The 23992-nt window shown below is 35.2% G+C and overlaps 1 long non-coding RNA gene across 2 annotated transcripts in view; it reads left to right on the top strand.

Annotated features, from left to right (window-relative positions):
• The window catches only part of LOC103101227 (uncharacterized), a 41579-nt gene extending 35058 nt beyond the window's left edge, over positions 1-6521 (top strand). For both annotated transcript variants that reach the window (XR_472869.2, XR_008912230.1), the window contains one exon: positions 4648-6521. This is a non-coding gene — a long non-coding RNA (uncharacterized LOC103101227). The remainder of the gene's footprint in view (positions 1-4647) is intronic.
• The last annotated feature ends 17471 nt before the right edge of the window (positions 6522-23992 follow it).

Below are 23992 nucleotides of genomic sequence, written 5' to 3'. Positions count from 1 at the left end.
AAGTCTTTTTCCTTATTATCTCTTTGGGGTATAAACCCAGCAGTGCTATGGCTGGATCAAAGGGTAGATATTCTTTTATCGCCCTTTGGGCATAGTTCCAAATTGCCCTCCAGAATGGTTGGATCAGTTCACAACTCCATCAGCAATGAATTAATGTCCCAACTTTGCCACATCCCCTCTAGCATTCATTACTTTCCTTTGCTATCATGTTATCCAATCTGCTAGGTGTGAGGTGATACCTCAGAGTTGTTTTGATTTGCATCTCTCTGATTATAAGAGATTTAGAACACTTCTTCATGTGCTTATTAATAGTTTTGATTTCTTTATCTGAGAACTGCCTATCCATGTCCCTTGCTCATTTATTAATTGGAGAATGGCTTGATTTTTTGTACAATTGATTTAGCTCTTTGTAAATTTGAGTAATTAAACCTTTGTCAGAGGTTTCTATGAAGATTTTTTCCCAATTTGTTGTTTCCCTTCTGATTTTAGTTACATTGGTTTTGTTTGTACAAAAGCTTTTTAATTTGATGTATTCCAGATTATTTATTTTGCATTTTGTGATTCTTTTATTGTCTTTTTTGGTTTTAAAGTCTTTCCCCTCCCAAAGGTCTGACATGTATACTATTCTGTTTACCCAATTTACTTATGGTTTCCTTCTTTATGTTTAAGTCATTCACCCAATTTGAATTTATCTTGGTGTATGGTGTGACGTGTTGATCTATTCCTAATCTCTCCCACACTGTCTTCCAATTTTCCCCCAGCAGTTTTTATCGAATAGTGGATTTTTGTCCCAAAAGCTGGGATCTTTGGGTTTATCATATACTGTCTTGCTGAGGTCACTTTCCCCCAGTCTATTCCACTGATCCTCCTTTCTGTCTCTTAGCCAGTACCAAATTATTGTAATAACTGCTGCTTTGTAATATAGTTTAAGGTCTGGGACTGCAAGGCCCCCATCATTTGTGTTTTTTTTTTCATTATTTCCCTGGATATCCTTGATCCTTTGTTATTCCAATGAACTTTGTTATGTTTTTTTCTAAATCAGTAAAGAAATTTTTTGGGAGTTCAATGGGTATGACACTAAATAGATAAATAAGTTTGGGCAGGATGGTCATTTTTATTATATTGGCTCATCCTACCCATGAGCAGTTAATGTTTTTCCAGTTGTTCAAGTCTAGTTTTAGTTGTGTGGAGAGTGCTTTGTAGTTGTGTTCATATAGTTCCTGTGTTTGTTTCGGGAGATAGATTTCTAAGTATTTTATTTTTTCTAAGGTGATTTTGAATAGGATTTCTCTTTCTAGTTTTTGCTGCTGAGCTGTGTTGGAGATATATAGAAATGCTGATGACTTATGTGGGTTTATTTTGTATCCTGCAACTTTGCTAAAGTTGTTGATAATTTCAATTAGCTTTTTGGTTGAATCTCTAGCATTCTTTAAGTAGACCATCATGTCATCTGCAAAAAGTGATAACTTGGTCTCCTCCTTGCCTATTTTGATGCCTTCAATTTCTTTTTCTTCTCTAATTGCTACTGCTATTTTTTCTAGTACAATGTCAAATAGTAGAGGTGATAATGGGCCTCCTTGTTTCACTCCTGATCTTATTGGGAATGCATCTAGTTTATCCCCATTGCAGATGATATTGGTTGATGGTTTTAGATATATACTGTTTATTATTTTTAGGAACAACCCTTCTATTCCTATGCTTTCTAGTGTTTTTAATAGGAATGGGTGTTGTATTTTATCAAATGCTTTTTCTGCGTCTATTGAAATAATCATGTGATTCTTGTTGGTTTGCTTTTCAGTTTGGTCATACTGGTTTTGTAGATGCGTGAATTTCTTTTGCATTATTTCCCACTTTTCCTCATAGAGGGCTTCCATCTTTTTGATCCTTTCTGAATCAAATTCTTCATGGGTTTGTGGAGAGTTTCCATTTCCTTTGGAAGGTTTCGGAGCATTTGCTTCTATTTCCTCTTCTATCTCCTCTGTATTTTGTATTTTTGCTCCATAAAATGTGTCCAAAGTTGCCCCCTTCTTCTTGTTTTTCTTGGAATTTTGATGCTTTTGTGCTTCTGTGGAGTTTGCCATCTGTATCTGAGTGGGGAGGACTAGCTTTTCTTATCTCTGTCTGGTGTTCAGAGGTTTTAGCCCTAGGCAGATTGTTTGTTCTATGCAGTTGTTGTTCTGTCTTCCCGGAGAAGCCAGGAATTGCTGGTGTTTCCGTGTTACTGCCCTCCTCGGTTCCCTCCCAATGCTTCTCCGTTGCCTTACTTCCACACTCTGAGCCTGGCTTGGCCCTTTCCACGGGGTGTTTGTTTCTGTGCCTTAGCTGGCCAGAAGAGCCAGCACTATGAGGGGGATAGGGCCGCGGCTTCCCGGAGCTCGGAGGGCTCCTGATAAGATTAGCTTTAGCTGGGTTGAACTGAGTATGCCTTGAGGCAGGGACCTTCCATGAGACTCGGATGGAGGGATCCAGCCAGGGGGTTAAAGGCTCCCCCCATCTCTCTCTATTTCCCTGCTGTCTGTGTTGGGTGCCCCCGCGACTGGGTCAGGTTGTTTTCAGGAAGCTGCCTTCAGAATAGCTGGCCCTGAAGCTCTGAGGTTCCCTCTGCTGACTTGGACTCAGCGCTCTGGTTTGGGGGAGATGTGTCCTGGGATCTTCCTTCTGTCTACCCCTTAGGTCCTAGTGATCTCGGGTTCTGGCTTTGGGTTGGGGGGGCGTACCTTTTGATCCAGGTCCAGGAGGAGGATTCCCAGGGTCTATGCTGTTGATCGTTTTGAATTTTGGTGCCCTAGGAGCATATAGTTTGAGTTCGGTAGGGAAGGGTTTCTGGAGATCTGAACTTTAACTTTTTCTAAGCCACCATCTTCACCGGAAGTCCCCACCTAAAAGCCAGTTTTAAGAATTCTTCATTAACTGAGAGTCCAGAGAAGAATTCTTTGAGTCTCTGCACCTTCTTGTTAGTTGTCTATATTTCCCAGTTATCCTCCATTCACAAGGTCACAAACCCTACTTTAAATCTCATTACCTCTGGCCTGGACAATTTTAATAGCCTTTTAATACATCTTTTTACTTCTATTTTCATTAGCCTCCAATATATATTCTGCATAGTTGCCAAAATCATCTTCCTAAAGCACAGGTCTAATTATTTTCATATCCTGCTTGTAATGCTTTAATTGCTCTCTATTGTCATTATGATAAAATGCAGAGTCCCTAGTTGACTATTGAAGTCCCTTCTCAATTTCATCCCAAACAAATTTTCTGTACTTATTTTGCATGATACACTTTGTTCCAAACAAGAGTTTATCCGACCATCTCACTAAAGGAAAATGGATATCAACCTTAAACATATGTGTCAATTCTTTATGGTAATGATTACCAGACTTTCACTAGAGGTTTCTAATGTAAAGATTTTCCCCCGAGGCATATTTTTTCTTGTGATTCTCTTTTAATTAGTTATACTTATGTAAAAAACTTCCTAGTCTTAAATCATCCATTTGGTCTTTATTTTCTCTCTTTTGATTTCTTTTATTTTGCTTTTTGGTTTCAGAAGAGAAGAGATCATGCTAGTTTGTTTACCTTGAAACTTTCTTTCTCAATAACCCTGTCCTTAAAGCCTGACTTGTACTTTGCTGTCTTAGTCTCAAACAATACTCCTGCTCTCCCTATTTCTTATATACTCCAAGGTTTCTTCCATAACTATTCCTACCCCCCAGTCTCTAACCCAAATCTAAATGGTACTGAGGTTCATGAGATCCCAGGCTTCCACTATTCATTTTCATGTTTGAATAAATATTACTTCTTGTAACCCAACTTTGAGAAATTAGAAATATATTTCTTTCCCTTACTCTCTTTCAAAAAGGTACTTCTGGAGGTACTCCAAGGCACAGATTTTCTTTGTTTCTTCAATAACCACTGACAAGATAGAATATCCAACTAAGTATGGTCTTTTCTCTACCTATTAATATATAGATAATCAACTGAATTTTTCACCTATTCATATTTGCATGGCTTCTTATAGATTTCCCCTTAAGATTCTAAATATAAATGCTAGCAAAGACTGTCATAAGATGAGGGAACTAAACCCTCACTTTACAAAGATCCTAGTGTGGGGGATGAGACCTTACTGATGTATATAGTAATTAGGAATATAAAAGAATGTATATATACATTTGTTTTTTAGTCCAACCTTATTGCACCACTGATGCATCCACAAGGGATTGGCCACTGCATCCCCCTCTTTTGTCATTAAAGGAGGTATTCTGCCCTGGACTAAGTAAGGGCATTTGGACTAGATTCCCTCTGAGTTGACTTGCTGGTAATGAGAAGGATTAGGCTTCCTTTTCTCTTACTTATTTACTTGTGAAGTCACACACTGGCTTCCTAGGTTTATTATTTGTGACTCACATCTAGATGGGGTGGGGTGGGCACATGGTTGTGGTAAATATAAAATAAGGCACCTGATGTATAATGTGAATCAAGCTTTCCACTTTGTTATTACTTTTGTTTGTTTTGTTGATGTTGTTGCCTGTACTCATCAGGGACATGGTTGTTGTTTATTCTTCCTTTATGAAGATAAACAACATCACATGGTAAACTGAATTTAAATAAGGCAGAGTTGTACAAAGTCATCAACTTCACTTTCTCTTCCAGGGTCATGAAAATTTAGTGGCAAGACAAACATCAGGATCCATGGCAATGGATATAGTGGATATAGTGGATAACCTTGTTCAATGTCTGATTAAGCTCCAAGTATTCCATAGTAGAGTGCCTGCCTTTGGAACAATTTCTTCATCTCCACCCATTCCACTGGGGGAAGTCCTCACATGTTTGTAATAGACATTTCAATAATTCACTGACCAATGCATTTGAGGAAGACTGTAAGGCGAGTTTCATCAGTGATTTTTCTTGGAGCACATGATGAACCTAAAGATCATAGATATAGATCTGCAAGTAACCCTGGTGGCCTTCTTCTCCAACTGCTCCATTTTGTAATTGAGTAAAATAAAGTCTGGGGAAATTAAGAGATAAAATCACACTTACAGGATGCATCCAAAGCAGGATTGGACCCTAGATCTTCTGATTGTATAACCATTTTCCTTTATATCCTACCATTCTGCCTCTGGGAAATTGAAACCTGGGGAGATTCAATGACTTTTCCAGAGTCACATAGGTAGAAAAGGGTAGAGGCAGAATTCAAACTCAGGTTCTTTGACTTCAAATAGAGTGACCTTTCCATTGTACTACAAATATTTTTTTTTCTTTTCAAAGGAGAATTTGTTAGCCAGACTTCTTTTATTTATAATTTCCTTATGCCTTCTGGCTTCATTTTCATTGAGGTCATGTGGTTAGTTCCACCAGTAGTATATCAACAAATGGTTGTTGGATAAATGCCTTGTTATTAGAGTAAGAACAATGAAATTAATGTTTTTACATGATCTAAAATTCATAATTCTGTTTCCTTTTCTTCAACTAAGCATCCTCCACATGATTATTCCTAATCTCTTAGGATCAAGACAGTCTTAAATAATTTAGTACCATTACTTAGTTTTCTGAGAAGCATATATTTTTCAATACTTATACCTCTTAATGCACTTTACATTCCAGCTAAATTGACTCATTTATTGCTCCTTGCTAATACAGTATATCTCTTCTTTCTGTGCCTTTATACTGGTGGTTCTCAACCTTTCTAATGCCATGACCCCGTAATACAGTTCATGTTGTGGTGACCCCAAACCAAAAAATTATTTTGGTGGCTACTTCAAAACTAATTTTGCTACAGTTATGATTCAGAATGTAAATACCTGACATGCATTATGTATTCTCATTGCTACAGATGAAACATAATTTAAACATAGTGATTAATGACAAAAACAATATTTAATTATATGTTGAGAAATATTAATCCAGCAGGAGGCAGCCTGAGAGCTGGGGCGGGAGGTAAGTCCTGCCTGGGCAGGGGGTCTGCAGACTCTGCCTTCTTCTTCCTGTTGTCTCCCTCCAGCTCAAGCTGAGGCTTCACTTTGTTGGGGTTACTTGGCTCCATTATCCGCTCTAGGAGTTATCTGCTTCAGTACTCGTTCTTAACCCCGCTGGAGCTAGCGCCCGGGTGCTCTCTCTGGGTCTCTGTTTGAGTCCAGTCTCCAGGCAACAGGATAAATCCAACCCCGCTCATTGGGGGAGGGCTGCTGATAGGTAACTAATATTAGTATAATATGCGGGCAGCAGGGTCCCTGTTCTTTCCGAGATCTTGCTGTAAAGTAGCACGATTTCTCAGGGGCTAAAGCCATTGGAAGTATGTATTTTCCGATGACTTTAGGAGACCCCTGTGTTTTGGTCGTTCAAGCCCCACTGGGGTTGCGACCCACAGGTTGAGAACCACTGCTTTATACAGATGGTGTACCATTCCTGAAATATATTCACCCATGGCTTCTGTATCTAAGAATGTCTTACTTCTTTCAAAACTCAACTGAAATATTCCCTCCTACATGAGGTCTTTCCAATCCTCCTATCTGCAAGCACCTCCCCCTGCCAACAATAGGAATTAATTTTATATACATATGTACATATATCTATACACATTATATAAATTATTTTATTTATGTGTTATATAAATTATTATTATAATATATAATATAATATATAGTAATATATAATATATATGATATATATAATATAATTATAAATAATATATAAATTATTATTATATAAATTATTTTATTTAAGTGTCCTAATTACTTCCTTTGACTCCAGTATCTACCAACTCTAGGTCAATATCTGGCTCAACGTACATACTGTTGCCAAAGCATTTTTCCTGAAGCACTGCTCAGACTTTGTGACAATCTTGATTAATCAATACTAGTGGCTTCCTGTTGACTCGAGGATACCATGAATATCCCTGTTCCGCTTTAAAGCCCTTCACAGACTAAACTTCCCTGTTTTTCAGCTTCATTGGACATTCCTCACCCTCTTGCACTGTATAATAGTTAAATTGGTCTTCGATCTGTGCCTCAGACATGACACTCTGTCTTCTGTACTCTTAACGTTGTGCTGGGTAGCTTCCTTGCCTGGAATATAGCCTCTCATTATCTCAGTTTCTATGGTCCCTCTTTTCCTTTAAACTCAAGGACTATCTTCTATGTGAAATTTTTACTGATCTAGAACTCTCCATAACGGGTCCCCTCCTTTAAAAGTAATCATGTATTTAGATCAGCAGTTCTCCGCCTCTCAATTTGTAGCAATGAGAATACAGAACACATATCAGGTATTTACATTCTGAATCATAACTGTAGCAAAATTACAGTTTTGAAGTAGCCACCAAAATAATTTTTTGGTTTGGGGTCACCTCAACATGAGGAACTGTATTGAGGGGTCACGGCATTAGAAAGTTTGAGGACCAGTGATTTAGATACATTGTGGATAGCTATATATAATACTAGTAGCAACCAATTATCCCACTTTAAGGTTTGCAAGACACTTTGCATTATTATCCCAGCTGGGTGGTGGAGGGAGGACTCCATCTGACTCAGACGTTTCCAAGTTCTATAACCCTGGCCAAGTCACCAAACCCCTTTTCGCCCACCTTCCTCATCTATCAACTTAGGAAAAATAATAGTAAAAATAATAGCACCTAGCTCCCAAAGCTTTTGTGAGGAGCAAATAAGAAAATAATTGTAAAGCACGTGACACAGTACCTGCTACCTTTTGAGGGCCATGTAAATGGTAGTGGTATTATAATTTTATCTCATTTGATAATCCCAATAACCCTGAGAGATATCTTATTTTCCCATTTTGCATTAGGGGCACCAAGAAACAAAGTGATGTGTCTAGAGTCACAAAACTAGGAAATATCTGAAGTAGGATTCAAACTCTAGTCCTGACTCTAAAATCTAGTATTCTACTCATTGTACAACATATATGTGTGTATGTGTATGTATAGATGTGTGCATTTATATATAGACGCACATACAAATATACATAAATATATATGTAATTCTGTTACATCATTGTATATGTGTATGTATATACTATATATATTGTAAATATGCATACATAAATCACTTAAACTCAATTTTCCTCAATTATCTTGCCTATTAAATGGGAATAATAAATGCACCTACCTCTCAAGGTTGAGGATCAAATGAGATAATTAATACTAAGTGGTTAAGCAGAGTGCCAGGAACACAGTAAGCATTAAAACATGTTATCTTTTATTATATATTCAAATATATTGTGATTCAAATGTATTGGTACACATATACTACATAATATGATTATATGTCTATTATAGATGTTTATATAAATGTAGAATGTAGGCTCTTAACAAGCAGACATTGATTCATTCACTTTACTTGCATCCTTACTATCTATCACTGTGTCTGACATATAGTAGGCAATAAATATTTGTTGATCGAATGATGAATACTATTCATCTCTTTCCAGTGGTCCCTAATCCAAAATTAAAACATGATTTTAAATGTTTCAAGATAAAAATTATAAAATAGATTTATGCCTTGTCACTTGAACATATCATAACTGGCAATAAATAAGATCTTTTGCAGTCTTCTCCAAAGAATTCTTGCAAACATTTCTGGAAAAGACTTCTATGTCCTCTTTCTACAACGTCAATAAAAGTGCTGAATTTTATCATCATATGTTGTGAATAGATCCCTTGAATAAGATTTATACGAACACATATTGTTTAATACATTCAAGATCTGTAGGGTTTTTTTTCCCCCATTTCAGGAATAAAACTAGAAATGGTTGTGCTGTTAGTTTTAAATGTATTATGATTTTGAAGGCAAAGTAAGAACTAATGGTGAAATAGAAGCTGTGATGAGATAAGAAAAAGACTTGATAATGTCTTCCTCTAGGTTCACCTACTTCCCTGCCCCCCCCCCCCCGCCACATCTTTCTGAGTTTTTACCCTTAGTATAATGTGCAAGAATGAGAAGAGAAGAGATGGCTAATTGGAGTAATCAGAAAGATTATTTCAGGTATTTCAGGTAGCAGTTCTTAAATTATTGGTTTCAAGTCCCCTATAACTTATTAAAAATTATTGAGGACCATTCCAAGAACCTTTTTGTATGTAAGTTTTTCCTAACACTGTCTATCATATTAGAATTTAAAATACTTTATCATTATTATGAAAATAGTTTTGACCTCTCAGACACACGGAGAAGGTCTCAGGGATTTCTAGAGGACTGAGGACCATTCTTTGAGAATTGCTCTCATAAGCATTTTAAATGACTATTAGATTATCTCCTGAGGTAAGCATTAGAGGCTTATTTCATTAGGTCTTTTTACAGAAAGAAATGTATGATATATTCTATTATAGTCATTGATCAGCAATGATAAATAAAGATAGGATCCAAATGAGAAAATTAGCTTTTGTTAATGAGAGCTTTTTTGAAAAAAACAATCATGACTTTCTATTCCTTGCATGTTTACTAATCTTCAGGAACTGGAAATGCCTGATATTCTCTATTAAATAAAGCATCTGATTTGAAGTAAAGAAGACAAGTTCAATTCCTGTTTCAAACACTTAACTATTAGTGAGATTCAGTTTAATCCACTTAAACTCTATTCAGTTACTATTTCTTCATTTGTAAAATAGGGATAACAATTGTACCTACTCATATTTCATGGTATTTTGAGGATAAGATTAAACTGTACATATGTGTATATATGTATATATATATATATATATATATATGTATGTATACATAAACACACACATATATGCAAAATACTCTGTAAACCTTAAGGCACTATAGAAAAAGTAGCTAATATTATGCTCCATACTTGTCAAAAATAACATCTTTCAGGGAATGTTCCTTACTGCTTAGAGGTGCTGTCTATAAAGTGATTAGGATATGCCTATACCACTAAATATATAAGGAAAAGGAAAAAAAAGGGAAAATGTTTCTACATGTTAATTGCTTCAAATAATTCAGAATAATTTCATTTATGTGGAAGAGCAAAATGAATAGAAGATAGTTCTTAGTTCTTATTCTTTGACTCCACTATATTCAAATAATCTAAGAATTCATTTGATTTCTTTGAATTTAATATATTATTGATAAAACTGGGAAAAAATCTTAGAAGTCATCTAGTAAAACTCACTAATTTTACATAAGAGAATGATGCTGAAGGTTCTAATGACTCACCAATGATACATAACTAATAAATTATAGAGCTTACATTCACCCAGATTTTCTGCCTCCAAATGCACTATAGAATACTTTTTAAGTTCACAAGACTGATAGAGCCCAAATTACTGCAATGCAAAAATATTCACATTCTTTAAGCAGTTTATCTAATTTTTTTTATTACAACTACATTGATCAGATGGCACTTCTGCCTACAAACATGACCTCTGATTAATATAGCAATGTGATGAACTGCTATACTGTTTTTTATCCCTATGTAGAATCTTTCAAAAAATGTGAATATTATTATAATTGTTGATCATTTGAAAATGTTACAGATAGGAGATTTTTCCATTGCATTGGTGTTTGGATATTATGATATGATCACTATCATTCCAATATGAGGAAAATGTTACAAATTCAAAATGATAAAATTGAGTTGTTCAGTATACAATATAATTAAATTTAAAAGTTTATTGGAAAATAGATATGATGCTGAAGTACAAATATAATGGAGAAATGAATTCAACCTTACATGAAAATGTGAAGTCAAGATGGAACTACAAAACATGAAAAGTTACATGTTAAATTTAAGGTATCTGGTACAGTTAGGATGTAGGCAACATACTGTCAACCTCACAAATCAGTTTACAGAGTATAGAGAAATATTGATTAATTAATTAAGAAAAAATTCTCTCCCATCAGTCATCCCTGAGATGCCATTCAGATTTAAAGACATTCAATTTATTAATCTCTTTTATGTATCTATCAATAAGTTATGCTACTAATTCAATTTCCTAATGAACTCTTAATTAAGGAATATTTCTCTACAAGAGACACTGTTTTCTGTTTGTTGTGAGTTCTGGTAATCATCAAAATAGTTGCAGAAACAATGTTCTCGTGAGGCTGAAACTAACCTCTCAAACCTCCCAATCCAAGTTCTGAAAGTCACCAGGTCATATCATGCAATACATTCAACTGCCCCCCCCCTTCTCTTTTAGCAGAAACATATAAATTGGCCTTCTCCAAAATACAAAAAACATTTTCACTTCTATGATTAATGAACATATCAAACACTTCCTTCCCTTATGAATAATAAACTAAAACAACCCATCACAATTTTCATTACATACACAAATATCAGTACATGTATATATTTTCATAAAACACTCCATAAACATAAAGTATTAGTCATTTGCTAATTTGATTCCAAACATTTTAGTGGAGTTGAAGCCATTTTTAAAAGATAAAAATAATTATCATTTAATTACCTATGAATTGAAGTTGTATAGTTTTCTTATTGCTTAAAGAAGCAGGTTTTCTTTCTTAAAAAAAATTGAGATGCAAAAGAGTGTGGTTGATAAAGCATCAACCTGAGAATTATCTGGGCTCAAGTTCTATTTCTAATGCAGAATAGGTTTGGGATCAAAGAGAAGTAACTTCATCCCTCTAAGTCACAGGCAACTCTATAAGTTAAAAAAAAAAAAGTTGCCAATGGATCTTGGTTAAGGGAGATTCCAGACATAAGTCCCCAACACTTAAAAAAACAAATCTCAGATCTGCCTATCCTGAAAGGGAAAAAATGGAAATTTTACAAAATGTTACTTCACAGACTATATATTGGTTGATTATTACATTGCTTCTATAGAATCCCTTGTTTTTACTTATTTTGTTTAAGTTAGATTGAATTCCATATCAAGAATATCACTACCTGAAGTTTATTTTTCTAACTTCTTATCAACTTTGGTCATATATTTTGGGGAAAATATAGTAAAACAAAATTTCTGCTATAAAACTAAGTGCTTGAAACTACTGATGACATATATATAGAGGTTTACATACACTTACATATATGCAAATACAAATATATAGATATTGGCATTTAGCTCTCTATGTAGATGGATATGGGTTTTTAAAAATCCAGATCTAGATTTATCTCTGTCTAGAAATCTATCTATAACCATGTATATCTAGATCACTTTCTATAAATAAATAAATATATATATATATATATATATATATATATATAGTAATAGGTGGGTCAAAAGAAGGGTTCAAAACTAACTTACTAGATATAGATAGATAGATAGATATAGATAGATAGATAGATATACAGGTTTATTTAGCTAAAGGGAGGAGAGAAAAGGGGAATTAGGGAGAATAAGCAACCCTTAAACCAAACAGAGATGAAAACCTTATACCTTCTAAAATTATTCTAAACTAATTTCTTACAGTAGCAATTAAGGCTAAGGGGTTTTGTAGGAACAAGGACAAAGGCCAAAGAATCTCACAACCAGGAGTCCTCTTTGAGTCAAGCAGTAGTCCCAGTAAAAGCTCTGTTGAAATCCACTTGACAGCAGCACCAGCACCAATAGCAGCAAGGATAGGCAGAATATCAAGAAAACCAAAGAAGAGGGAACCACTGGCTTTCTGGGTCCACCCCAGAAATACCAGTCAGAAACCTCCTTGGCTCTCTTCACTGTTAGAGAAAAAAACAGCAGCATCTCTTTATCCCAGAAAAGTTCACCAACCACTCTCAGAAAAACTGCCTGTGTGCTCAGTTCCCCAGCTCTTGAGAGTTTTGTGTGGAATGTTGGTTTGCAGGATCTCTTGCTGTCAGCTTGCAAAATCGCTTACTAGTGTATATATATATATATATATATATATATAAAACATACAATAAATATAATAAATGTATATATATGCATGTATATGTGACATATTAAGTACAGAAGTTATTGTTAATGTCCAAAATTTGAGGCAATAATAGTTTTCTGGAAATATAACTGGTCATAAGCACAATAGTTCTATACTGTCCTTCACTCCTGACCCTGATCCTCATCATTTTATTCTTTTTTTTTTAATTTTACTCCTTTTTAACAACTATTTGCTATGGTTTTATTATATTAATAGTTTACTTTTAACAGTAGATACTCAAATCCATTTCACTGTTTCTTCCTGGGCAAATCATAATCTTTTTGACACTCAGTTTCCTCTTGGTGAAATAGTAATGATAGAATCTAATTTTGAGGACTGTAGAAAACATCAAATAAGATAAATATATATATATATATATGCATATTAGTACCATTGCAAGGTCATTATATATGTATATTATAATATATATATATATGGTACTATATGGTACTAATATAATTATTTTAGAAGGTGGCTATTTCTGCAAAAGTCCAGACCTCTGTGAAAAGCTTTCCATATCAATAAAAAACAAATTGCTTCAAGGGGACAGAAAACCAAATCTAACAACAGGACTGAGGGGGGGACCCTCCTGCTCAATTCAACCTTAAAAGGTATGCAGAGAGGGTTGAATTCTCCAGTTTAAAGAAAAGGAAGAAGAAAAGACCTAGGACCCATCCCCCACCTACTGTTCTGAGTCTCCAGCAGTCACTGGAATCTCAGTATGAGGGCTCCAGCCAGGAGGGAATGCCTTGCTACCACAGCTGTGCCAGGTTCAGGACTCCAACCACAGCCAGCAGGGAGGCAGCTAGAGGAAATTCACAGAGGGGAGAGCACTCTATTTACTACTCCCCATCTTGGGCCTTCCCTTCTTGAGGATTTTGCCTCAGGGCACATCCAGCTCAGTCCATCAATAGGGAAGACAAGAAGCCTTCAGAGGGCAGGGAAGCTCAGTCTCCAACACATTTCCCCCACTGACTGGACTGAGAGCTTCCTTAAGAATCCTATTGACTTGGATCCCAGGGCAATGGCTGCAACCACAACAAAAAACCTTGATAACAGATTGGGAAGCCCAGCTCCCTTCACAGTCACCTATACCTTCAGCTTCTACTGCCAACTGGGAAAGATCTGACCTCTGGGCTCATTAATAATCCATCAGCCTAATCTAGTCATTCAGCAGAGTAGACAAGAAGCCCGACAGGACAGAATAGCCCAAACCCACAGATCCAGCAAACAATCAGAGGAACAAGATTAAAGCTAATGATTGGGGTGGGGGGTGTTAGGGTTACCAGAAAATCATATGACAAATGAAAAGGCATGGGCATCATTCTACAGGAAATTATCCAAGAAAACTGCCCCAACATTATTGAACAAGAGGGAAAAGTGAAGATGGAAAGAATCCACAGATCACCTCCTGTATTTAATCCCCTATTGACAATGCCTAGGAATGTTTTAGCCAAATTCAAGAACTAACAGACCAAGGAAAAGATACTATCAACTTCTAAGAAGAAACTATTCAGATATTATGGAACTACAGTTAGGATAACACAGGACCTGGCTGCATACACACTGAAGGAGCAGAAGGCATGGAATATGATATTCCAGAAAACAAGGGAACTAGGTCTACAACCAAGAATCAACTGTTCTTGCAGGGGAACGTATGATCACTTAATAAAATAGAAGACTTCCAAGCATTCCTAAAGAAAAGACCTGACTTAAACAGAAAATTTGAGGCCCAATCCAAGAAATCAAAAGAATCACCAAAAGCTAATTAATAAAGGGAAAAAAAAAACATCATCATCAACAACAAAACAACATCATCATCAACACCATCATCAACATCATCTTCATCAACAGCATCATCCATGTCATCATCATCAACAGCATCAACAACATCAATGTCATTGACAACATCATCAATATTATGAATATCTAGTCCAACTTTCTATACAGTAAACCACTAAGCTTCCCAAATACAGTATTTTAAAAAATAAATAATTGAACAAATGTGTCAGTATGCAGTTTCATGATATATTTAACATCTTCTCAAGTACATAAAAATTACAGTAGCAAATAAGATGATAGGGATGTTATGTATTGCTCTATTTCCACATGGTTTTGATCTTTTATGCTAGTTCTTCATATTTTGTGATTTATTTATTCAAAACAGTTGAGAGATCATGATTTTTCTGTTTGTATCATTAAAAATTAAATTGTATGGATCAATATTATATGTAAAATGTTTTTGTTATACTCTAATTTTATGAGAGTTTTGTTAAGTTCTTAGACTTTCCATTATTATCATTAATAATAATCTTTTTGGAATAAAAAGGGATTTCACTAGCTCATTTCAATTTTGTACATGACTCCTATATCTTCCATACTAGTTCTTAATATTCAACATCACCTAAAGTTTTCAAAGAAATATGTAACTAAAATAATTATTATTGTTTTACAAATAAGTCTACTTGTATAGCTTCTTGACTGTCAGATACTGTTTTTAAAAGCATAATTAAAGTCTTTTTATTGTTTTTGTTAGGAGAGGATATAAGAAGAGGATGGTGGCCACCAAGTGGCTTAGAGGAAAATATGTTGAATTTGTAATTATGCAGGCATGAGCTTGAATTTTGCTTTATATACTTACTAGCAGTTACCTTTGGGCAATCTATTAACTTCTCTCAGCCTTTATTTCCCCATTTGTAAAATGAGGATAGCAATAACAATTCACAGAATTGATTTGAGGAACGAATTAAATAAGTATGTAAGATTTTGAAAACCTTAAAATTATATAGTTATAATGATAATGATTATAATTATAGAAGAAACATAAGGACTCAAAATCTAATTTGTTGTTTTGGAAGCTATTTGGCATAAGGGGGAAAAGGGTTTTATTTTTTTAAAGTGTTGCACTTCATATTTCATGAGCGTGTTCACTAGGAGTTTTTATTAATTCCAAAAAGATTTTTATTTACAATTTCATTACAAAATGTAGAAAGAGTGAAGCAAGAAATCGGAGAGAGGATAAGGTAAGATATCTAGTCTCAGCACTAAGTAATTTATCTCTGCCCCCACCCCCCACCCCCCGCCCCCAAGCAGGGAGAGTTAGTTTCAGCCAGCCTTGGCAAAGGCTGGGGAAGCCTCTTTCAAAAGTAGGTCTTTCCTGAGGCTGGTCTCTTCAGAGAAAAAACAGCAGTTAAGAGTCAGACTTTCATTCTCCATGTGTCAGCCTCACCAGGAAACAGATTCTCAGGTCCAGTCAACACTCTTAGGAATGAAGGATTTTCTCCTCACAGGAAGTATGTGGCATTTAAAAGAGTGGGAGCCATAAACTGTAAGAGTTAAAAGAGTTGAAGATATAAATTGTGATAGATATAAGAGTGGGTGAGTAAATTGTGACCGCGGGAAATATGTTTTCACCACAGTGTCTTGTTTTAAATCAAATATTTAAGGTGGTCACCAGGGAAATATTCCCAATTATGAATATACCCAAGTCAACTGGGTTTTATAGAGATTTTTAATTTATAATACAATGAGGAATCAGAGAGAGAGAGAGACAGACAGAGAGAGAGACAGACAGACAGACAGAGAGAGACAGAGAGAGGAAATAAATGAGAAAAGAATAGGCCGGCCCAGGCAGCCCTGGCCAACCCAGGCCTAAGTTCTAAAAAAAAAAGATCAGCCAGTCCTAATCACTCACCATAAGATCTGTTCAAGCGAGGATTCAGGGGTACAGAGTCTCCCCAGAGGGAGTTCCAGCCAGAGTCAGCCTCCCTTGAAAGACCTCCTTAGAGATTGTCTCTCAAGAGCCTGTATATCTCAAGAGATTGTCTCAACAGTCTGTCCTTTTTCTTATATAGCCGGTTTTCTCCTATGTTACCTCCCCTAAGTTCTTCCATCTACCAATCACAGTAGACGTTTTCCAAAGGACAGCCCATTCTGAATTCACACCTGAGTAGATTAATCCTTTTAGTAATCCACACCTAAGTAGGTTAGAATCTCTGTGTAAGTTTTTTCCTCTTTGCTCCTTTTAAATTCACAAGTTGACTGACCTTTATAGGTACTTAGCACCCCTTTGTAATCAATTCTAAAAATAGGCATGGCTTAAGTATGGGTGTAAGTATTTTTCATTGTTCAGCAAGTAGTTTTCTCCCCTAAAGCAGTCTTAAGTATGGGTGGAGTAGAGGTCTTCACATTTCTGATCTAAGTAGAGTTCTCACATTTTAGATGGGGAATGGTCCCTAATAGGGAATTGTCCCAATGGAGAATTCCCCAATGAGAAATTTCAAGATTCACAAGTAACAGCTCCTTTTAAAAGACACTTCCTTTGTGTCACTTACTGTGCCTTCTCCTAATTTTACGTCTACCAATGACAGTTGAAGCTCTGCTCTAGGACTGCCCAGAAGGCAGTCAGTTGATTCTTATTTGTCACCCACTATTGCACATGGGGGTCACAGTCCTCCCCTACTCAAGTGTGAATGGGTGTTTACACTTTGGGTGAATAAATCTAAAATGGGCAGATATTCATTCTCAACTTTAAGTACCATGTTCTAAAAATAGACAGTGGTTACAATTTTATCTTCACAATCAGGGGAGAGTTAAGTATTTTCATTGTTATAATCAGGGAACACTTTAATTTAATCTTCACAGCATTAAGTACAACACTAAGAACAGAATATTTACAAAATAGGTGACTTATCAGAGTATCTTTCTTAGATTTTTTTTAAATGTGTGGTCTTAAGTTCAAACTCATTCACTCAGCACTTTTATTCTAGTAGATGAGACTATCCTTTTCACCCTATAAACTGCCATTGGCCTGATTTTCATCTGTTCTATATAATTGCATATCACTCCTCTGTGTAGTGCTTGCATCATGTGAAACTTCAAAAGACCTTCCATATATTTAGTAGAGATACAAGTAGGGAGATAAAAAGTATAGAATTAGTTCAATGCTAATCAAAAAATAAATGTCTTTATGTCACTTTGGAAAAGTTGTTTTGGGAAACACTGAGTCATTTTTTTATTTACTTATTTAAAATTGCCTTTGTCAGTTAAAGTCATAGAATTGGAAATGGAAGTCAGTTTCCAATAATGATACCTTTCAAGAAGATAGCCAATTTGCCATTTTCCATGTGTGAATTTTTAATTGTTGATTTTTTGTACTAAATGTTTTAATTTTTTTCATCTTCCTTGTACATTCCTTATTTTCCTCCCTTTCACATGATATTCTTCAGGGAAAGCAAACCAACTTTAATACTATATTGTCTAAAGCAAAACATAATTAGAAAAAGATAGTCTTTTTTGAAAATATATATATATATATGTCCTGAAGTAAATTATAAATGACATTAGAATGATGTGTTCTTTTCATTATCTGTGTCTTAGGAACCTTCTATTAGTAAAAGGACTTGAGTGCTGAATAGGCTTCTTAGCAATCATAGAATTTATCATGGCTTGAGGCATAAATGAAATATGTTTGGTACTTATGGAATCAGGCAGGAGGAAAAAATTGCTTTCATAAAGAACTACAACAGAGAAGATATCACTGCTATTATATTTCTTTCAGGTTACTGTTATTTACTACCAATAACTGTGTTACAGCCTTACCAAGATTAATGATGGAGGAGTAGTAAGGAGGAGAACATTTTACCAATTAGTAACTCTCAATAATAGCTATTTTTAAGGAAGGTCTGTAGCACTTTTGCTGCATCCATTGTATGTTGGTAGTAATTAAGTGTATTTTTTTAAATGATACATGGCTATTGATCTTTTCTATACTATTGTAGAATGATTTTCACTTTGATATTTGTCTATGTGTTCATAGAGACTCTGATTATTTGTGGAAAGACTTTTTCTACCTACTGGATCTTCTAAGAAAAATATACCATCTTTCCTTTATGTAGCCAAATTTAATTGGTTGTTGTTCTGGAGCCTACCTCATTTCGGCTAATATTTTGTAGGTTAAGATATTGGACAATATATGAGACACTCAGAGGCCATTCAACAAATAGCATAAGACATTAACTTAGAAGAGGAAAAGGATATTCAAATATGATACGTATTAAGTTATTTTGAATTAATTCAGCTGAGTGAAGCTCCCTGGCCCATCATAATTCACCAGCCAAACATTAGAAATTCAGACAAAGAGCAAGTGATATCAAAAGACTGTCTTTAATCCCTTGAGTCAATCAAGTTTCCAAGATAGTCTCCATACTTATGATGAAAAAACTAGCCTAAATTGCATGGGGATAGGAATAGGGATTTTGATTCAACAGTGACATAGTTGTACAGTGGAAAAGCACAGGATTAGAATTAAAGGTTCAGAATTCAAATTCTGTCTTTGATGCCTACTATCTGTTTGACCTTCAACAAGTCTTTTAAACTTTTACTTATACATTGAGTCATTTGGACTAGACCTCTGAAGTTCCTTCCAGTTATAAATCTATTATCCTACAGGAGTTTTCCTAAATTGATCAACTAGACTCCTTTGCCTTAGGCCTAGCTTTCAGGTCACCATATGACATTCTATGAAGTTGCCCTAATTAGAGTTAATGCCTTGTTGCTATACATACGGATTCCAAAGGTATTACATTCTGAAGTCCCATTCACTTGGTCAACAGACATATAACTGTTCATATAATTTCATGAGTGAGGCAGTCCCCATGAGGAAATTACTTCTACCAAGGCTGACCTACAATGTTTCTATAAGCTGATGTCTTAGATGTTTGGGGCACTTAGAAGTACCATAACATGCCCAGGGATAGATTGGCAGTATGTGTCAGGGGCTAGTTTTGAATGCAGATCTTGATTGACTTCAAAGCCAGCTCTCTAGACACTAACTCATTGCCATACTTTAGAATCTATGGAGGTAGTTTCTGAAAAGTGATACATGGTATGATACAATACCATTAGTCACTGAAAACAATGAAAGAATAATGTTAGTTGAGATTAAAAAAGAAAGAAAGTAGAAGGATTTTGGTGATAATACAGCTTTACAAAAGAACATACCTAGAAGTGTTTTCAATTATAGGAAATTCTTCCATCTGGTACAATTCTAGCAAGAAAATAAATATTCAGGTGGAGTACAGAATCTCATTTTACTATAATAATAATAATAATAAAGTATATTGAAGAGATCTTCTTGTGTGCTCATTTATTTTGCAGCAGCACACAGCTGGATCATATCTTTCTGTATATATTCTATAACAGTTTAGGACTTGATTTTCTTTAAACTTTGATCACTGAGTTGTCTTACATCTGGTTCTATTTGGCAATGAGTTGAAAGAATGGAAGAGTCTAGGTGAATATATCTCTATAGTTAAATAGTACATAATACAAAGATTATGAATTTCTGCTGGAAGAGAAACTTTGCATTATGGGTACCCTAGTGGCAGGAAGTTCCTTTTCATTAGAATATTTCTTCTTTCTTCTTCCACTCCCTCTTCTTCTTCTTCTTCTCCCTTCTTCCTTCTTCCTTTTGTCTTCTTTTTCTTTTTTCCAGGCAAGGGTAAATATTTATCTACTATCTTAGGTCTGATATGAGTCAGGAGCCTGAATGATGTTTGTGTCAACACTAGGATATTGTCTTCACAGCCAGTTATTGGCAGTTCTAGCACTATAATCAAGAATGTCTAATCCCTAGGTGAGTGTTCCTTTAGTACTAAGACTTCTAAATATCATAAATGAGAAAGTAAGCTTCATTAGGATATACTTTTTTATTTTTGCCTTTGTATTCCTAACACTTAGTACAGTACTAGGAATGTGGTCAAAATAAGTCCTATTGCATTAAAATAAAATTGATTTGGAAATTTAGAAATGCCATCTAATTCTCCTCTTCCTCTCTAAATGTGCATGTATGAGGCAGCTTAAGCCCAAATTTAATGAACTATTGTAAGGGGGAGAAATTTAAGGGGTTTTTATAAAAGGTTGGATTGGATTATTTAAGAATAGGATCACCAGGAATTTTAATTAATTCCAAGAGATTTCTTTAACAATTTATTTTTAAAATATAGAAAGAATGAAAGTAATAAAATGAGAGAGGGGATAGGGTAAGATATCTCACCTAAGCACTAAGTATTTTGCTATGGTCCCTGGGTCAAAAACAGGCAGGGGAATTTAATCTTTAGTCGGAGAGGAATTAGTCCTTGTGGCCAAGGACCTGGGGATGGAGGGAGGCTCTCTCAGAGAATAGGTCTCTCGAGAAGCTAGTCTCTTCAGAAAATCCAGGAAAGAAGTCAGCTCTTTCATTCACCACATGTCAGTCCAAAGAGAGAGATTCAAGGACAGTCTCACCAACTCTAAGGTCCAGTTAGCAGATTCTTCATCAACCTCCAACTTGAACTCAGAACACCAAAGAATGAGAGCACTCAGAAATCCCAAGCACAAAGAACTCCAGAAGAAGTCCTCACAGGAAGTTGTAACTCCCTTTTAAAAGACACTTCTTTTGCATCACTTCCTGTGCCTTCCTCCACTTTGCTTGGACAAATCATAGCCTAAAGCTTTGCTTAGGACTGCCCAGGGGGCAGTTAGTTGATTCTGATTTGTAACCTAGTATTGCACACCTGGGTCACAGACATCCCCGACTCAATTGTGAGTGGGGTGGTTATGCTTTTGGTGATTAATTCTAAAAATGGGCAGGGAGATTTAATTTAATCTTCACACTATATAAATGATCTTTTTTTTTTTCAAAGAGAACTGATAATCTCGAAGCTCCTTTCTTATAGTAAATCTATGATCCTAATTTTAAAAATTCTGCCTAAAACATTATATTTTGATATAAAATGTTAAACAAAGTAGAGTATCCAGCATTTTGCTGGATATCAAAACCTTAAGAGTGTGGCACTGTCTTTGTATTTTTTTTTTTACCTTTCAGTCTTCTACATGTCTTGGTCTTTATGATAAGGATTATCAGTGGGAGAGTTAGAATCAGTAGGTGGAATGAAATGGGTTTACTGGTGGGAAGGAGAGGAAGTAGACCTACCCAAACAACTGTACTTAGGGTAGATCATTCCCTGGCCCAATCCCTTCATTCCTCCAACAAATACTTCAAAGACCTTTTACATTTCCCTATCATTCTACATTCCCATTCTTATTCAGCTCAGGCCTATACTTCCCTGTATCCTTTCTTATTTCGAATTTGTAAATCTTCCATAATGTAAGCAAGAATAACCCCATCCTAGAAAACATCCTTTCAAATCTTTCCATTAGGAACAGAAGCTGTTGAAGGGTTTTTTATTTTTGGTTAGGTTTTTATTTTTGTATTTTTTTATTAACTTCACAAAACAAATATAAGAGGTTTTTTATGACTCATAAATTCTTATTTTGTAAATTAATCTCAAATAACAAAAACATATTTTAGGGGGCAGCTGAGTAGCTCAGTGTATTGAGTCAGTCCTAGAGATGGGAGGTCCTAGGTTCAAATCTGACCTCAGGCACTTCCCATCTATGTGACCTTGGGCAAGTCACTTAACCCCCATTGCACACATATATATATATATATATATATATATGTGTGTGTGTGTGTGTGTGTGTGTGTGTGTGTGTGTATGTGTATGTATAAAATATTTTAGATTTATTTATAATTTATATATTTGTATATATATATATATAATATTTTAGAAGATTTATCAGTGATCATTAGAAATAAAGGAATAAAAGAGATACAAAATAAAAACCACATGCCCATGGCTGATCAGCCATTTTAAAACTCCCACACTTACTATCCTTGCCTTCAAGCCCAAGAGGGTGGGACCATCCATATCCCTGCCTAATATCCCCTGTCTACAGCAAGTACATAATGACAGGATGTCAGTGGGCTCCTGGGAAATGTAGTTCTTCTTTTAGGGTAACAGATTTTCAATTATACAATTTCAAGTCAGGAATCTGAATTGTTAACTCAGGGGTCAGTCTATCTCTGCCAGGAAAACTGATCTCTTCTTCAATTAGCAACTGCATTTGGGGCCAGGCTTGGTGTTGTGTAATTTCTAACCACAAGAACACAAATAAGGGAAAAATAAGTCTTTAGTCCATAAAGAAATTGTTTTTTTGGGAAATGGCCAGTCTCACAATAAAGTCAGACTTTTGGTCAAAACCAAAAGATCCAGGGCACTGTGAGAGACCTTCCTATGTACCCCAAAGAATATCACAAATTATATACGAAGTTCAAAATAATCTAAGACCATATTAAAAATAGAGCAGGATGTACTTCTCATTGGTAGAGGAAGTCATTTGATGATGACTTAGATAGAAGTTGATTGAAAGACAAGTGGGGGAGTGGGAGAGCCTGGACTAGTGATACAAATGATAAGAGTGGATAGTGCTGGGTGATACCTTTAAACTAAAATCAGGTCAGGTGATGTATACTGGATCACAAATTCAAAACCATAATTATTGCCGAGGGTGCATGATATAGCAATATTAAGGCTTATACTAACTATGATTAAATATATTAATTCAGTCATCTTATTTAATTCAACCTTAATACTTTTACTAAAGTAATCACAGAAGGCTTACTGAAATCATTACTTAGGCTAACATTATTTAACTATCCTTGAATTACAATTAAAATTAACTCAAAACTACTGCTAACATTAAAATCTAATCCTCATATAAAGGGGTAAGATATTTTTCACTCACATTTGAGCCCAGGTAGCTATCATCAAATATAGGTTTCATTTGCAGAAAGAGGCATCAGTGATAAGGAGGAAAGAGTAATGAATTTGGAGTCAAAGGTTTTAGTTTAATTATTGGATCTGCTACTTCCTACCTTTGTGACCTCAGATAAGTCATGTATACTCTCAAGTGTTCCTTCTGAATAAAATGAAGATGTGGGATTAACTGATCTTGAAAATATCTTCCTGCTGATAATTTATGATTCTCTTGGGGGAATGCAACTAGCCTGTTTTTGCTTAATATCAGCCAAGGAAAGTCTTTACCCAGAAATGGAACTGGTGAGAGCTTTCATAGGCAACACTGAACCTCATGCCTATAATTCACTCAAAGCAAGAGTGAAATAAGGGCAGAATAAACATATCTACATTTGATTCGAAATTTCTTAAATATTTTTTAATTTAATGGGGGGTTGTCCTTTCTGTTATCCAAAAATTTCCCCAGTACTGACTATCTCAAATATTTATTATTAAGAATTCTTTCAGTGT

Source organism: Monodelphis domestica, chromosome 5 (assembly GCF_027887165.1).
Source record: "Monodelphis domestica isolate mMonDom1 chromosome 5, mMonDom1.pri, whole genome shotgun sequence".
Lineage (NCBI taxonomy): Eukaryota > Metazoa > Chordata > Mammalia > Didelphimorphia > Didelphidae > Monodelphis > Monodelphis domestica.
This window is presented reverse-complemented; position numbering and strand designations above follow the sequence as displayed.